Source organism: Cornus florida, unplaced genomic scaffold (assembly GCF_030987335.1).
Source record: "Cornus florida cultivar Cherokee Brave unplaced genomic scaffold, ASM3098733v1 CherokeeBrave_3.0.0_Hap2_Chr06, whole genome shotgun sequence".
Lineage (NCBI taxonomy): Eukaryota > Viridiplantae > Streptophyta > Magnoliopsida > Cornales > Cornaceae > Cornus > Cornus florida.
The window spans coordinates 102,783,609-102,796,135 of record NW_026775576.1 but is presented as its reverse complement, the minus strand read 5'-3'; positions in this window follow the sequence as shown (position 1 = coordinate 102,796,135).

The window sequence follows — 12,527 nt, the reverse complement described above, 5'->3', positions numbered from 1 at the left end:
AGAATAGACGGTGATCACTTAGACTCACACGAGGTGGTTAAGTGTCTCCTTTCCCTACCTGGGAAATCAGCTATTAATATAGGGTGCACGGTATTGACAACACAGACTATAAGTCCTACACAGTGGTAACATATCTCAAGGTACTAATGAAGATACTGAGCATATCACTTAGGCAACACATGCCAATAATATTAAACCACATACTTCGACAGCCACACATCTGTCTATGGCAACGAATGCATACGGTATAAATGAGTCTAAACTTATTAGTCAGCTCACATGGTTCTATATGGCAACACATCCATATAATATAAATGCGACTTAATTTATTAAGCAGTCCACTTATTACCTGAAATGCACACAGTATAATAATAATGATTTATATATCATTAACAACATAAAAATCCTGTAATGTACAATGGACAATTTATATGAATCAAATCATGTAATCATTTCATTTAACATTAAATAATAACACAATTAATATTCAAATATGTCATTACATTAATTACATTTGTTTCATAGCAATCCGTACTGTAAACAATATAATTAATGTTTAGAAATATTAATCAGACATAATAATAATTAACGGGTAGTAAAATAATAATTTAAATGTCCCGTTAAACCTGTAAATACCAACCCTAGGCCCAAAAATGCAAGTTTAAGGTTCTGAAAATTACAAAACAGTCCTTAGGGATATTCTGGACTTTTCCAGTAGCTGTAGGGGTCCCACACGCGCCCTCACGCGCCTCCCTAAGCTTCCCCCACGCGCAGCCACCTTCCCCACTCTCACACGCACCTCCACGCGCGTTTGGAGTCTGTATCGGGCGCGCACGCGCTGCCACGCGAGCGCTCTAAATCCCTACTGACGCGGCGCTTGCTGATTCGTTGGTTGCATGGTCTTGCATGCTATGGGCGCGCTACACTGGATGAATCTACCTTATCTTCACCTAATCCAAAGGTTCTTGATCCGGGTGTACTGTAGTAACATGGACTGTGATGCACCGGATCAATTAGATTCAACTAATGGCCAGGAGCGGGTTTACAGTGCGCCGCATCACACCGGATCACTCCGGTCACCTTCCTCACTGCCGGTGGCCAAAAATCTCGCCGGAGTTTCACCGAAAATTTTAGAAAAATCCCAGAAAATTCCAGAAAATTCTAAAAAAATCTCTAAAGCCTTAAATAATTATTTTTAGCTATATTTAGTTACATAGTCTAATAAAATAATATCTAACACCTTAAATAATTAATATTTCACTAATTTAATAAACTAAAATTATAATTCATTAAAATCCTAGTATGCTTTCTATACTCCAAAATAACCTAAATAAATTAAATAATTAATTTATGGATTCAAAGGAGAAAAGTAGATAATAACTTGCCTTATGAATTTTAAACAAATCCGCCGGTTGCGCGTAGTAAGGTAAAATCACCTATACCGGTCCAAGCTTCTTTCTCTCTCCCTATTCCTTTTACTCTTATAAAATAGCTCTCTGTAATTTTTAATCTCTCTAACTTACGTGAGTTTCCTTAATTGATAAGCTAACTAACATATATATATACTAACTTATATAATATAAATAATACAAATATCTGACCTAAATATTTACTATCAACATTCCCACCTATACTAACTTAATGCCATGCAATCTTAGTCAAACAATTGACATAAAATTCTACCATAGTAAATGAATTCTATCCCAATATCTAATTTACATCATGACATTTTGTTATTATTATTATTATTACATATTAATACACTACAATACAAATGTAATACTTTAATTAATTAATATTAATTAATATAAAACATAACCAATTATAATATATAGAGCATTTAATTTAAATTACATGTACAAATCAATAATATTAATTTAATAATTTAGCATACACAATTCAAAGGTGAATAAATCTACACATTAAATAATTAACCTAATATAAAATTAATTTAAATAAACTCTTTAAAAATACGGGGTATTACAATATGTTATCTCAAAGTTTTGAAATGAAAGATCTTGGTGAAGCCTCATTTGTCATTGGCATTGAGATCTATCGAGATAGATCTCATGGGATTCTTGGATTGTCACAAAGGGCCTATATAGAAAAAGTTCTTAAAAGATTTGATATGCAACACTATAAAGGTGGAATTGCTCTTATAGTAAAAGGTGATAAATTTAGTAAATTCCAGTGTCCGAGAAATGACTTAGAGCGGGAGCAAATGAGAAACATTCCTTATGCATCTGCAATTGGGAGTTTGATGTATGCTCAGGTTTGCACACGGCCAGACATAGCATTTGCTGTTAGTATGCTAGGCAGATACCAAAATGATCCTGGCATGGATCATTGGAGAGCGGCAAAGAAAGTAATGAGGTACCTGCAAAAGACAAAGAACCATTTGCTCATATATAGAAGGACCGACAGGCTTGAAGTGGTGGGTTATACAGACCCTGACTTTGCTGGTTGTTAGGATAGTATGAAATCCACTTCGGGATTTATCTTCATGATGGCTGGAGGGGCAATTTCATGGAAAAGTATTAAACAAACACTAACAGCTTCATCCACTATGGAGGCAGAATTTATTGCATGTTATGAGGCCACTTGTCATGCATTATGGTTACGAAATTTCATCTCAAGACTTATGGTGGTAGATTCTATTTCTAAGCCATTGATGATTTTTTGTGACAATTCCGCTGCAGTTATGTATTCAAGGAACAACAAGAGTTCAGGAAAATCTAGACATATAGATATTAAATACCTTGTTGTAAAAGAGATGATTCAGAACTAGCTTGTGTCCATTAAGCACATTAGTACACGACAAATGATTGCTGATCCCATGATTAAGGGGTTGCCACTTAAGCTATACAGTGAGCATGTTGCTCATATGGGTCTTATTGATAGCTTTGATTTACTTAGTTAGTGGGAGGTTGTTTTTTGACTTAGTTGTAGACACAATTGTATTTGTGATCACAGTTTCTTATATTATCCTCATTTATTTAGTTTTCCATATTTGTGCACGTGTGTATGAAAAATTATAAATGTCTTTTATGATACATGGTGTGTCCTTATTGAGACACGATAGGACCGAAGCATGGCATAATGTTTTATTATTTAGCACATGCGGTATTTATGTATAATCTTGAAGTTGAGTGTATTAATGTTTGTGACCATTGATGTCCTATATTATTAAATAATATAATGACGTCCTTGATCCAACATTGCTATACTTGTAAGGACTTCATAAAAGTTGTTTGGTACAATGATTCTCTAAATATAGATAATTTATTTAAAGTGTGCACACCAACATTGTTTCAAAAAAAATATTTTTCAAATATATATATATATATATATATATATATATATATATATATATATATAAAATAAAAGATTAATTATGATTATAAGACCAAGTGGGAGAATGCAAGAAAAATGGTCTTATTATTATTAATCTTGATTTTTATTTAAATGATTTTATAATATTCGTATTTAAGAGATGTGACTGTTATCATATAACTACAGTTTATTTACAGAGGGGTGTGTTGGTTGATGGAACCAACATGTCTCTTTTTGGTAACTTTTAGAAAAAGTCCCAACCCTCTATATATATATGTGAAAGAGAGTCTGAATCCATCATTCACTTTCACAGGCAAAAATAGAGGGTTGAAGAATGTTTCTATATTGTAGAGTGTTTCTGTGTATTGCAATGTTTGTATAATAGTTCATCTCAAATACAAACAGCTAAAGATGACAAATATGTTTTTCTAAATAACGTTTTATGTATTATGTATTGGAATCATGTATTTATTATTGATGAATTTCTTACACCACAATGGCAATTTCATCCTCTGGAACAATGGTCGACGGAACTATGGCTACAACGTTAACAGCTGCTTCCGGTGAGAGGCGAAAGGGGGCAAGTGGGGACGGGAAGGGTGTAATACCCCTTAATTTCGGAACACGGGTTGATCAATTCCGCGCACAAAATCAGGGAAATATTAAAATAATTAAAGTATTTTAAACAAGCACAGAGTACAAAAAGAAATAAAAAGAATAAATAACTCGCTGAAGGAAATCTATTAAATAAAAGTTCCATTACTAATTTTATAAAACTTACAACTCGGGAATCCTGTAACTCAAGAATCCCTTAACCAAAATACATTATCCAGAAGTTCATTGTTAAATACCAATATAAAATGAAACAATAATAATATCCTACTTTTAAATAAACGGAAGGAATGAATAAGTCCTCCAACTGCGGATCCTCAACCTTGAGACTTGACCTTCTAACAACCTGAAAAATAAATTGCGGGTTAAACCTTACGAGCAAGTTCTTTCTACTAAGCATCTGAAAACAAATAAACAGATCATCTTTACCAAAACCATCCCTAATAAAGCTTTAACTTTAATATTTGATGCTATAAAAATATATACATACTTATATATATAGTACAATAATCCTATCTGTTAATAGGGCATTAAATTGTCCAAAACCACTCACCAATAATTAATTATTAGTCATACCTAGACCAAACCCCCCTTTATAATTTCCTCATAAAGTAAACTCCACTCGCCTTAATTCCATTCTAAACAGTAATTTAGTCATTTAAACAATAACTTACAATTTAGAAAAAAAAAATCCGATAAATCCATAACCCAATAATACTTTTGATTATTTAAATTACATATCCAAAATTTAAGCTTTGACAAATCATCCATATCTCCACCACTATTATGGTATTAACATATATACAATAATACACTATCCTGTATGCACTAAATTATTCTAGTCATAATCCAACCTATACATACCCTAATCTTAGATGACATTTTAAACATCTAAACACAAAGCAACTTAATTAGGCACCGGCAATTCAACTATGCCATTTGTAAATATATTTATTTATATACTAGCAATTCAACCATGCTGCCTTAAGTATTTTTACTTATAAAATTAATTAGCAATTCAACCATGCTTCCCATATATGAAATTTATTCATAACCAATAAGGCAATATATCAAAGCCTTAGGCAACTCATCCATGCCTACAATTCAACCATGTACTAACTTTAAACTTAACTCTAAGTTTAATTATACCTAGACTTCACATGCATATTATAAGCATGTCCTTAATTTAATAACTGAATATCTATTACGATTTTAAATCAACCATACCATCCACAAATCAAGTTATATCAAATAAGATTTATAATATTTAATAATCTTAAATGTTATACATATGTATATATATATATACACATATATTTTATAATATAAATATGTGTATATAATACATTCCATACTAATCGTTGACTATTTAAAATCATATCTACGTATATGTACATATATATATATATATATATATATATATATACATATATACATCTTCTTCCATGGTAAAAAAAATATTTATTTAATTATATTTATACCAATTAAATGCTACTAAGTATCTTAGTAACACTCTGAGGCTCTCAGAACACCAAGAACACACCATCTAATAGTTAATTTTAACCCTAACAAGCTTAAGATAAATACTGGAAATTCACCAGACTCCCAAGAAACTTTCCAGGACCTCACACGCATCCCCACGCGCCGCCACATACTCCTAGACTATTCACACGTGCCCCCACACGCTGCTCTTTACTGGCAGGCGCGTCCACGCGCCTGCACACGCCCTTACGCGCCAGATCTACTCTCAACGTGTGTTGGCTGCTTCCCATTGGTTGTCCTTCCATCTCTTGGTGAGCTCGTCCACACCGTGTCATCTCCCAGCATTTAATTTACATCCAACGGCCAGATCTTGAAGACGCACCAACTCTCCATAGATCGCGGCACACCAGATCATCATCCACCATCATCATTGCCACCAACAACCCAGATCAGTGATTGCACCATTGTTCTATGTATACACACACACTGAAACATTCCTATTTCATCAGGACCATTTATTGGTCCTGATTTGACGAGCACCGTAGTTCAGTGCACGCCGCCGCACCGAATCACCTCCCCTTAAATGATGCGCCGATCACACACACCCCCCAGTACGTACATATAAACAGTATATATATAAATATATATATACAGAATATATAAAAATAACTTCTAAAATCCTAAAATAATTCCAGAAAATCCCAGAAAATCCTAGAAAAATCCCCCAAGCTTAATTTAATTATTTTGAGCCTAACTAAACACACATAATTAAATTAAGATCTATTTAATTCAATTCATCATGTTTCACAAGGTTAAAGTAATCTATAAAAATTTCTGACAATAAAGTAATCCTATTAACAAACTAATTTAATTGAAAATAATTAAATAAATAAATAAAATAAAACTATAATCTCGATAATCAGGTGATAGGCTTATGAGCCCTAAGAGGAGAAGTAGAGAAGAACTTGTCTTTCTTTTCCAAATCCGGTCTCCTCCCTCTTTGATCCGGTCTCTTTTTCGTTAGCCCTTATTCTTCTTTCTCTAACTTTCTTATTTTTCTAATGTGGAAAAACTCCTAACCCTAAAGTCTTATGTGTCTATTTATACACATCAAAAACCTAAATCCTTTTCCCATTATGATTACCATATAAAATAAATAATATTTATCTTTTAAATAATATATATACATACATATATTTTAATATAAATATATATATTATCTTCCATATATAACCATTAGTTAAATAAATTATATATACCCCTATATATCAATATATATTTATATTGACATATATACCCCTCCACATGATTTAATAATGAATTAAATTTATACACATGTAATTATATAGGTATAATTATGCAAAGATAATTATTAAATATCCTCACAACCATGAGCCTTTAATAATTAATCTAACAAGGCTTCCTTCAAGCCCAATACCACATCCGTTGGTCCAACTTCCCTTAAACCTAATTCAAATAATTTAAATACCTAAGATAATGAAATTAAATTTAATAACTGTCAATAATTAACAATAAAGTTACATAAACATAAAATCACACAAATCAAATAAACAATTCACTAACTAACATTCCACAAATCAAACACTATATAAATTTAACAAGTAAAATTACAAAATATAATTTAATTAAAACAATACAATTTATCTACGCACTTAATTAAATAAAATAAATCATTTAAACAAAAAAAAATAATAATAATAAAAAAATAAAATAATATAAATTAATTTTAATTAATAAATTCTTTTAAAATATCGGATATTACAAAGGGCAACATTAACAGTGCATTGGGATGGATCAAAGGGAAGGGAACACCAGTGGGGTTGCTAAGAGTGACTTCAAAAGATCTGGTGGTGAAAGTCAGTCATGTCCCTGAACTTTAAGTCAGTCGGTCATGGCTTGGGTAAAAGTCAGTCATGTCCCTTTCTTTGAATCTGAAGAAAATCCAGATTAAGTTCTGAACAAAAACCTGATAAGTTTTTTTCTCTCTAATTTTTTCTCTCTGTTTTTAAATCTTTTACTTAGACTCAACCGTGGTATAATTTAATGCTCTGTTACTGTAATTTTATCCGTTTTATTCCTTTTTAGTTTTAGGCTATTGTTAATTTGGAACTTCTTAGACTTAGATTTTGTTAAAAGTGTTAAATTTGTTAAATGCTATGCTATGGTAAATTTTTTTTGACTATGTGACGAATAAATAGATATATATAGAGAGAGAGAGAGAGAGAGAGGGAGAGGGAGAGGGGGAGGGGGAGGGGGAGTCCAGTTCTTCAAAGTCAAATTCAGATTGCAATTTAGGAATTAAAAGAAAATTTACAGTAAATTTTCATGTCCAAATCACCATGTGATAAAACTCCATTAATTTAAAAAACTTGAGTTTAACTCCACTTTTTTTTTGCATTTGACGACCAAAACACCATTTTTTTTTTTTTATTTTTTATAATTATCTCAAATTAAAAATTAGAAGAATTTAAAAAAAAACAAAATGGGATGTGGGATTTATTGATTTGCGCTCAGATTGTTTAATTTGGGGTTTTGAGTTGGGTTCGGATTTAATCTATCCCAATCCGAACAAGGTTTGGTTTTGAAAATCCAACCCAATTTGAGTCTGATTTGTGAATTTAAAAGTCTTTAAGTTCTAAAATTTTCGGACTAAACTAGCCCATCCAAATTACACCCCAGAAGAAAAAGAGAGCCACCACAGCCAAGTTGGTTACATAATTTAAGTAATTAATAAATCAAAGGCACCAATAATGTCAAGTTGGTTACATAATTATCACTAAATCAAAGTCGAAGCACTTTACGTCTCATCTGATCTGCCCATCCCTCCTTGACTCAGGAAAGCACAGATCGGCCAATGCTAGGTACAATGGATGTCTATCAATGAACACTATGGACTCCTACTCCTTTTGCCTCCCAAAAATACCCAACAAACTAAGACTTTTTTGTCTTGTTGAAACTTACCATTGGTCTAATTGATTGTTTTCACATAACCAAACCCAAGTTAATTTGTGTCTATTCCAATTTTGTCATCGCGAACTTGTGTCTGCTCTTAGCTTAATTATGCATGCTGACCACATGTAACTTAACAATATTTTTGCGATGTAATTTTCATTAAAATGTTTCTATACTTTCATCTTGAGTTATTAAGAGGAATTAAAACAAAGGGATTAATATTGAAGTAAATAAAGACTTGACCATTATTTGCACAAAATACAGCATTTTCCTTTGATTCGGACACAAAATTCTTCATATTTGATCTATCCAAATTTTTTCCTTAGATGCTGAAAAAATTATGTGAAATATATATATAAGAATATCATTTTAAAAGGTAGAACATAATTACCTGCACGGGTGACTTAGTGGATAAAGGATCTAATAGGATGAACCGTAAACTCAGATATCCTGAGTTTGATTCTCACATGACTTCTATTGTTGAGAAGTTGTTGAATAATAATTTTCATAAATCTTCAACGTATATCTTGATTTGTTCCTTTTCACTTAACAATAAGTACATGTTAACTTTTACATGTACCAAAATAAATAAATAAATTAGGAATTACATAGTGGTCTATTTGGTAAAGCGCCCACCTCCAAAAAAAAAATTAAAAAATAGTTGAGTTAGGGCTCCCATCCGTCACATTGAAACCAGCATACTCTACCTTTTGTTTTTTATTTGGCCTTATTATCTCTCTACAGAAAATTCGATCAGATCTTTTTGTTTTGTTTTTTTTTAAGAAACTCACTTATGTAATTAAACTGCAGTCTTTTATGATAACATAGTGTTACATTCATATAGTAACTTTTTATTTATATAAATAAGATTTTGTTTTATATTATTTATTATTTATTTTAAATTTATTGGGAGGTGGGGGAGCTAAAGTGTTGGTTTCTTCAACTTGATCGAAGAAAAGAATCCTGAGTTCAACTTGAAGAACAGAATCCAGAAAAACAATAATTTACTGAGATAGATAGTACAACATAGAGATTAAAAGTTAGTAATAAACATGATTCACTTCTCCTTATTTAATAATCCGTCACACATTACATGGCATCACTCGCATGAGTGTCTTTAGATATAGAACTGTACCTTCTTATAAAATCAACAAGCAAAAGTAGTACGTACGTACCCTTAAAAACACATGGAGAAGTTATACATACATACATACATACATATATATATATATATATATAGTAGGGTATGTAATTATTATATTGGCACAAATTGAAATAATCCAGCTGCCAAGAACGCAATTTGACCCACCGTGAATTGAGCGATGCTGATAAGGGTGACAACTGCTCGAATGTTTCCCGTGGGAGGCAAAAGAGTGCAAGTGGCCACCGGAAGGTTGGCATTAACGGAAAATGCTGATGCATCAAGGAGAGTGCTGTCAAGTGTGGTCAAAATGACTTCAAAGAATCCGGTAGTGTTAGTCACGGCCTGGGCAAGGTTAGTTTGGCCCCCATTGCACGACAAAGTCACGCTAACCCCGGCCAAACCAGGGGAGGAATTTACATTCCCGGGGCCGGGCAAACCAACCGCCCAAGTACGTTGATTTGTGCCACGGGAGTGCCATTAATGATGGTGCCATGAGCTAGTGGGGTTGTGGTAGCAATCAACAGAAGAGCAAAGAGGAAGAACATGGAGGAATTGGGGTGAGCCATTTCGATCTGTTTCTTAGGTACGTTTAATATGAAATGTTTGGGCTAGTAGAGGAGTTGTGTCCAAAATTGTAGAGGGGAGACCCTTATTTATAGGGTCCTTTCTATTAGGCACCCAAAGTTGGGGCTCTACTAGCTTTTATTTTCTTTTTATTTCCTCTCATCCCACTCTTCTAATACAAAAATGAATTGCGGTAGGACATGCCATCTCTATTTTTTTTTTTTTTTTTTTCATTTTTCTGATAATGTTGTAATTAATTCTCCCGTATGCTATAAAAAAATTATACCGTATATATGATGATGGTACTTTGTTTTTTTTTTTTGGATGACCCAGAACTCCTTTAGACAGGGCCCTTCGGGCCCACCCCAAATGCATCAAATTAGGGATACTGCAGCACATTGTTTTACTTTACTAATCAAGATCTTACCACCATCCAAAATGTGTCATCTCTCAAAGCATTTCCATTTTGTCTTAGTTAACGAGAAATTGAGATAAAAATTTAAAACGAAATACGTAGGTCTTAGTGGGATTTGGTGTTTTTAATCGAAAACTTCAGCAAGTATGTCTCTTGAACTCAAAGCCTATGAGACACAAACATAAAACCAATGCCTGCTTTCTTTGTCTAGCTGATTGGGAGTCATTGGACCATTTGTTCTTCCAATGCAGATATAGCTGTGTCATTTGGGACCTCATAGTCAAAATGTAGCAGGGTTTTATATTATGCCAAGTTGCTGGTCAGACCTCATTGATTGGTGCTCTAAGTCATGAAACCATGGGAATTTCATTACACACAAGCTGCTACTTTCAGCTGCAATATACTTCATTTGGCAGGAAAGAAACTCAAGAGCTTTTAGGAACAAGTCCCACTCCACACCTTCTCATCAGAGCAATCAAGAGTTGTGTTAGGACAAGATTTGCCTCATTAAAGTTAAGCAGAGGTGAAGACTTAAGGAAGATTGGATTGATGAAGGACCTCCAGACACTTTTCCAGCAGGGCTATGCTCTTGCTCACAGGCAGTCCATGTTCCTTCTTTGAGGTTACAGATGCTTACAATATTGTGGCTGTGAAATAGAGCATGGCAGCACTAGTTCCATCTTTGTGATTATGTCTGTATGTTGTGATGTTGCTTAGCTCATGTGTTAGTTTGGTCCTCTGTAGCTACCAACTTAGTTTGGTATATTAGTCTGCTAGGGTCCTTAGTGACCTTGTAACAGCTTGATTTAGTCCAGTTTTTTGGATGTTGTACAGTTTTTTCCTGAGTATGTCTCTTGTTTATGACTAAATTTTTTTTTTTTTTTTTTTTTTTGTGAAAAATTAGAATTAGTTCCTGTCATTAGAGGCTTCTGTTGAACAATAAGTTCCCTATATCTTCAATAGGAAAAATTAGAATATTCCAAAACATGTACATACATCTATCTCTTCTAGTTATAGCTAATTTTCCAATTACTTTTCCATATAATAATACATATTAACTTTTTGAGAGAGTTATTCACTCTCATATAAGAAATTGTGAATTAAGCAAAAGTTAATGGAGGAAATTCAAAGCTGAAATTACACACGTAAATATAAAAATTGAAAAGATATATACTCTAAAAGAAACTTGGTTGAAAAGAAAATTTTGCTTGCCACTTTAGGCGAGAGACATGATGAGTTTAAAAAATTCAGAGACTATATACGACACAACACAAATGTTAAAAAGACGAAAAAGAAAGCCACCATATCCAAGCTAATTTAGTAATGAATCAAAGCCCACCATAGACAAGTTGGGTTAGATAATTATTACTAAAATCAAATTCCAACCACTTTACATCCGATCTGCCCATCCCTCCCTTGACTCACAAAGCACACGCGCGCCAATGGAAGTCGATGAAACTAGCTCCTTTTGCGTTCCAAAAAATTAAACTCAACAAACAAACTAGCCTTTTGTCTTGTTGAATTGAAACTACCATTGGTCTGACAATGACTACGTTAATTAATTGATTGTTTTCACATAACCAAACCCAAGAGTGTGTGTGTCTATTCCAGTTTTGCAGCTTAATTATGTATGCTGAAATGTAGCTTAACACTAATCACTTGAGTCACGTGATATATACATATATGGTGCAAATAGTTACACTACACAATGAACAAACAAAAAAAATATATCTCAGTTCACTAGCAACATATTTTTATTTCTCTTTTCTGACCAAAATAAAAAATAAAACATAAAATCGGTTTCTTCATTGTATCTCCGGCTTTTGCGGAATGGTGGAAGGGAATTTAACTACCTTGAATGTTTCCATACATTCATCTTGAGCATTATTTGCACAAAATACAGCATCTTCCTTTGGTTCGGATACAGAATTCTTCATATTTGATGTATCCAAACTTTTACCTTAGATTCTGATGAAATTATGTGAAATATGTAAGAATACCAAT